General features: G+C 28.7%; 1 long non-coding RNA gene across 1 annotated transcript; it reads right to left on the reverse strand.

Moving 5' to 3' along the window:
• Positions 1–5217: 5217 nt before the first annotated feature.
• LOC102580569 (uncharacterized) lies at positions 5218–5929 on the reverse strand. The gene is made up of 3 exons (XR_368412.2): positions 5781–5929; positions 5602–5695; positions 5218–5314 (listed from the first exon to the last, which is right to left on the reverse strand). It is a non-coding gene; the product is annotated as an uncharacterized lncRNA (long non-coding RNA).
• Positions 5930–6134: the final 205 nt, after the last annotated feature.

Below are 6134 nucleotides of genomic sequence, written 5' to 3' on the forward strand. Positions count from 1 at the left end.
GGCTGGCGGGAGGGGGGGTCGGGTGAGGGTGGGGTAAAAAAATAAAAAATTGAAGTTGAAAAATATTTTTAAAAAATAAGTGTTAAATTTATATTTTCGATAAAAAAATTAATTTTTTCAATAAGAAATTGTAATTTGAAGTTGGAGGAAAGTTTTGGAAAATGTTTTCCTTAATTTTTGTAGGGAAGTCATTTTCCTTAAATTTGAGGAAAATGAATTGATTTGGAAAACATTTTCCAAAACATTTTACCCAACCAAACATGACAAAATTGGAAAACATTTTCTGAAAAATATTTCCCTTCGTACCAAACACACCCTAAATAAATAAAACAAATACTACCTAAAACAACTTGCTATAATGAACTTTGATTCTCATGCCAAAGGTAGAACAGTTTGGTGTAACAGTATATATAGCATGCTAATGAACATGTAGTCTACATTCCTAATGTTGTGAGTTCTATTTCACCTATAATTAACATCTACCATAAAGAGCTTCTTTTAATGATAAGAAAAAACAGTTCAATTCCAGAAAATGTGAACTCAAACCAGTCAATATTCTGTTATTTTCTTATATAAATCTTCATATCACCCATGAATTTCAGCCATAAAATTAGAAAACACATTAGATAGAATAATAAAGATATCAGCCTGGAAATTGAGACATAAAATTCAAGTAAATGGTTGATGTAGGTAAATGACATAATAAGAGTATATAGTGTAAAAATAACAGATCATTGCATAAGTTATCTTGCTTTACAGCCACATGTATCTTTTACAAATATCAGATCTAATAGACTTAAATCACATGAACTTCAAAGTGCAATAATACAACTAATTTCTCCCATTCCACAAATAACTTTACTGCTGACATGTATCTTCTAAATACTCTTCAGTTGTTAATACCAGTCATGCCATGCTCCTAGTCCATACATACGAATACATGTTAGCCAGAAAACATTGTGGCTACTTTCCCTGTACATTTTGATTTCAAACAATAGGATATCAAATCTAGAAAAGTAGTGGCAGTAATGGATGGAGTAACAACACGGTCCCAACGTATAATTTATAATGGACCTAAAATTAATGAGTTGCGTATTAAACAAACAAAATAAAATATATTTCAATGAGAAAAATTACTAATTTTTTAAACACATTATAGCTACCAAATTTGTCATTATATATTCATGTGAATGTCATACTACTGAATGTTGAAGTGAGATACTTACATAGTTTAACATTTCCATATGTGGGAGTGCTAATTATATACATTTACATACTATTTTAAATTAGACAAAAACAGATGCATCTTTCATGCTTGGATCTTCTGGACCATCTTTGATCAAAATCACCTGCTACATTAAAATTGAGGGATTAAATATCAGCACAGAATCACATAACTTATACAACACAGAATCACAAGAATGTGACAACATCACACTTCAACTAAACCTCGTCCTGAAGCCCTATTTCACCATTGACATATGCCATTTTATATAATAACAACAATAAGAATAGAAGCATCTTATTTTTTTTAACTCTCTCATAAGTTGATCACTTAGCAAGATAACAATATCTTGAACAGTTATCAATGTAAATAGCACAAATAAAACACTACCTTAGCTTTAAAAAGCCAACCAAAATAGCATAAACACTACATTTTTTAGCATTGGAATAGAAGAATGAATTAATTCTAAAGCATGATGAGAAGTAGTGAAAGAAAATAACAAAGCCAAATGTTTAGAACTCAAAGCATGAATTACAAATGTATGAAATGAGATCTAAGTTAAAGATTAATATTATAGTAAAAGATTGAAAAATACACTTAAGAAAGCACAGAGACAATATGACCAACAAACTTGAACAAATCTCAATAGGCCTAAAAAATGACAATACTCATCCAAGATTTTAACCCATATAGACGAAGAAAATCTTGGCAAGCCATAAGACACAACTCAAACTATATTATATATAAGACTAAAGGGGCATTATTCATAAAGAAATTGATTCAAAATTGTGACGGTAATGTCAAAGGATTAATCAATCTGGACAAAATTTATGAAATTTCTTTAATTTTCCTTTAATCTTATCTTGGAGAAATTCAGTTCAAGAGTTTCACATGTAGATCTTGAGCAGAGACTAAATGAACATTTGATCGCGACTGTAAGAATCTCAAGTGTCGATCAACCATGAAGAGGTAGAAATCGAGTAACTCAACCAAAATTTTAATCCATATAGACAAAGAAAATATATTATGATGCAAAAAATATGTGATAAAAAGTATAAGAATTCCTTAAGTTTATATAGTCTTGACAAGTTCACGGATTGCATATGGACAAGGTAAGGCAAGTCATACCTCTCGTGAGAAAAAAAATATTATTTTATTACTTGTATGTTATGTTAAATTTTGAGTAATCAAAAGTATTGAAAAAGTAAACAAAATAGAAACAATTAAAGGGACAAAAAATGTACAAAAATAGATATAATCACAAGGACAAAAAAATGTAATATCAAGTACAATTGCATATTTTTAATCTCATAGCAAGATCAGCTTGAGAAATAACATGGCAGTAGCAATGTTTGACCAAAGCCTATCCCAGAATTTGGATCAATTTTATTATTTTAATGAGGCTTACTTCATGCATAAAGTGCTAATTCACTGATTTGGAGGATAGGGGGAGAGTGAGTGTAACCATATAGAGTTCATCACAAGAAAAATATAAAATAGCATAACTTGTGCAGGGTATATAGTACTAAGTCTCACCCAGTATTAGCATAAAGCTTTCCCAAGCTTTGCATATAGTAGACATGATTATTCTCATCATCTTTTTCTATTTGAACTTCTTCTTTTATGATAAAAATATTTGATCTCTTTCGATTTGTCTGTTCGCTTTATTTTCTAATTAAGATATATATATATATATATCGCTCCAAAATGTGGAAGATCAATTAAATGGCAAGATATTCAACATTCAAATGGAAAAAGCTATTCACAAAAAAATTGGATGCAACGCAAAAATTATCACTCCAAAATGTGGAAGATCAATTAAACGGCAAGATATTCAACATTCAAATGAAAAAAGCTATTCACAAAAAAATTGAATGCAACGCAAAAATTATCCATTTTGTCTTACCTGGAGAAACAAGATATGATTCATAAACCAATGGCATCTACGACAGTCAATGTTACAGATGTGAAAAAGCGCACAATTGAACATCTTAGTTCAGGGAAAAAAGAATATCCAAGCATGGAAAACAAATGTAATCCTTCCACCCACAAACATAGCATGGAAATGAAAAATCCTCCCATGAAAAAAATGTGAAATCATGGACTAAACATTAATCAAGGATAATCAAAGTCTTTCTATTGTTGAAAGATTCAAATTATAATATAGATATAAGAGGATTAATTATATCTTGTTATTTTTAATTTAGACAGATTTGCACAAGAAAATACAAATCAAAATAGGCAAACAGTTCTACCAAACAGGTTTGATTTCACAAGTTTTTAATTACTAACTGTTATTTCGTATTGTAGTTTTTGATTCTATTAGCTTAATGTGGTTATTCCAACAATATCAATAGAGGAAAGTAATATCATCTTTTAGGAACTAAAACACAATAGTTTTCAGCGATAACAATAATTATAACACCAGAAAGAATATATTTTCATTTAAGTTGATAATTGAAGTACCTGTAAAAATATAACTTTTAACTGACCTGCTATCACAGGAGAAAATATATTCAATTTCCATAAAAGAACAGGAACATAAGGCATCCACATAGCAACATCAAAATCTTGCAATTTTTTTTTATGTAATTAAAGAAAGTAAAATGTCATAGTTTAACCACATATATACATATCATATAAATATATGATTAGTAATCTGAAAATAACTAATTAATAATTAATTCACGAGATATTTATCTATTGAAGGTAAGTTTCCATTCCCTCATCATCTACAATATTCTATGCTATTTGATAAGGAACTCACGAGATATTGTTCGAAAGTTGTGAGCTTAAGTTCTTCCTACTATAAAGGTCTTCACAACATACATGATACATAAAAAAATGAATCTTTATTACAAATTCTCTTATGCTAGAGTTCTAAGCCTATAGAGTTATATTATCCTTTTCAAGTTAAGGAAGTCATATTCACTTGTTCATATGTTCATTCAGTTGAAACTCTTAAAAGTTAGTTAGTATATTTTTCACGTAATTAAAGAAAATAATTGTCCATAGTATAACTACATATATACATATATGATTTCCTTTTCAAGTTAAGGAAGTCATATGTTCACTTGCTCATATGTTCATTCAGTTGAAACTCTTAAAAGTTAGATAGTATACTTTTCACGTAATTAAAGAAAATATATGATTAGTAATCCAAAAATAAGTAATTGATAATTACATATCGTCACACGCAAGATAAGATTATAGCCTACTCTATAATGTAGGGTAGATATTTTTAGGATTACTACTTGCGATGTTATTATGTGCATATAATTTAGACAGTAGTGAGTTAGAACATCTCATCGTAGATTCCCTTAACTGTTATAAGCCAGTGGGAAGACTTTATAGGAGACCTTGAGGGAGAGTTGAACATTGTGTTCAAGAGAAGAAATAAGAAACAATGAAAATAAAAATCACAACAAGTTCTTTGTGATTATTTGGTGAGAAAAAAGTAATATGTACCTTGACGAAGCAAATTTCATAAATTTCTTCTGAAGTGAGGTGCATTATTTTCTCTGCAATTTCATCTGAAATAATAGATGTTGCAAAACCGATGTTGTCCTTAATAGTAACTTCAAATTGACATATGTTTTAATAATTAATGAAAATTTTTAAAAATAATGGTTAGTTAAAACATTTATTTCTTTGAAAAAACAAAATAAATAATCTTAATTAGTTATTATTAATTTTGTAGAAGAGCAAATATACATAGGAATAAGATGTGTGGATCGGTGACAACTTGTGCAGTAGATTTCCCTAAGCACGTTATATCTCGTGAACAATTGCTTACAATTTGAGCATGCTAACACACTAAAGCGTTGATCCTTACTTGCAAGGGACAATTCAGCCTCAACATTAAATACTTGTCCCTTCAAATTCAATATGCCAAATATTATTTTTTACTGTAAAATAAAAAATATAAAAAACAAATAGAATGATATACTTGTTTTTCTTACTGGAGGTTGTGCCTGGATGTTAGCCATATATATAACCTCATCCTTAAATGGAATCAACATAATAGAGCCTATTGGAGTTGTACTTTTCATCTTATAAGCAACAAGCTTTGTTTCAATTATTTTGATCCTATAAACAAATAAAATTATGAAAATTTATTAATATTGGCTCATCCAAAACACTTGTATCATTTTGAAAATTGTAAAAAGGATTGTAAAGAAGTCTACGGTCCATACATTTATCAAAAACAAATAAGAATACTACTATCTTCATTTTATTACATATGTCTTGTAGAAAGATTATGAAAAAAGTAATAAAAGTGAAATTTTAAAACTTTGTAATTGTAAAATTAAAGATGTGTGTTATATCTCAAAATATTCTAGAATTCTGATGCATTAAATAAAAATGTATATTACCACGTCCTTAATTCGGCAGCTTGTGGATATGGAGGATTGATTTCAATTGTTGTATTGAATCTGCTCGTCAAACCAACGAATCTATTCGACGTTCCTATGTGCATTTGAATATGTGATTTTAGTTTCAGCATGTCATATATTTTTCAAAAAGAAAAATATATATTTATTTGCACTTTTACCTGAGGATGATTTCCCAATTCTCCTAGCAAGAATGATAGGGTAATCATGAAATTGGTTGAAAAGTTTAACTCCCTCATGATCAATAAAACCCTCCCAAAGTGTCAGTTTTGTTGGTTTTTTCCTTCATATGATTCGAAGGATATTTTCAAATATTAAATAAAGTTATATAAGATATGTGATATTATAAAAACATTATAAATAATAAAATTCAAATCAGATTATTATCAACAAATAACAACATTTTTGTGCTATAAAAGTCAAAATATAAGATCCACGAACAAAGAAACGAATCCAGCTGGACAGCGAAATTGATGAACTTTTTAATCTATCAAAGTACTACAGGTATTCAAAAT

This window comes from Solanum tuberosum, unplaced genomic scaffold (genome assembly GCF_000226075.1).
Source record: "Solanum tuberosum cultivar DM 1-3 516 R44 unplaced genomic scaffold, SolTub_3.0 scf00326, whole genome shotgun sequence".
NCBI lineage: Eukaryota > Viridiplantae > Streptophyta > Magnoliopsida > Solanales > Solanaceae > Solanum > Solanum tuberosum.